Source organism: Sinocyclocheilus anshuiensis, unplaced genomic scaffold (genome assembly GCF_001515605.1).
Source record: "Sinocyclocheilus anshuiensis isolate Anshui unplaced genomic scaffold, SAMN03320099.WGS_v1.1 scaffold208, whole genome shotgun sequence".
Lineage (NCBI taxonomy): Eukaryota > Metazoa > Chordata > Actinopteri > Cypriniformes > Cyprinidae > Sinocyclocheilus > Sinocyclocheilus anshuiensis.
In genome coordinates, this window is record NW_015557186.1 from 1,383,403 (window position 1) to 1,383,935 (window position 533).

The 533-nt window shown below is 34.0% G+C and overlaps 1 protein-coding gene across 1 annotated transcript in view; it reads right to left on the reverse strand.

The window, feature by feature from the left end:
• Positions 1 to 533, reverse strand: part of LOC107678713 (1-phosphatidylinositol 4,5-bisphosphate phosphodiesterase beta-2) — a 39,366-nt gene that overhangs the window by 19,249 nt on the left and 19,584 nt on the right. The gene's annotated exons all lie outside the window — the stretch shown is intronic.

Below are 533 nucleotides of genomic sequence, written 5' to 3' on the forward strand. Positions count from 1 at the left end.
AGTAACAAAGTAGTTTTATTTCGTTACTGTACTTAAGTACATTTTTCAAGTATCTGTACTTTACTGGAGTAGTTTAATTTTGAGTAACTTTTACTTCACTGCATTCCAAAGCATAAGTTCGTACTTTTTACTTCACTACATTTCATAAAACCTATCGTTACTCCTTATAATATATCACGTGCTCCGCGACACAGATGCACGTTCATCTTCCCCGCTGCTGTAAAGTTAGCAGTTTTACTAAAATGCTATGCATTTAGACCTATGTGACGTCTGTTTTTATATTGTTTGTCAGCACACAAAGCCTAAGTTACTATGTATCTGGATCAACTAGCCAAGTAGACAGATATAAATGTTTATTCATAACCATGCTGAAAATAAGTCAATATTAGCTGATGCTAACTGTCTAGCTAACGAGCTTGCTGGTGTTAAATTGAGGTAATTTTTCAAAAATAAAGTCCAAATATTTTTATTCACCCACCTAGATAGATTACATCTGAGGGAAAAGAAAGGATGTGATGTTCAGAACAGAGACA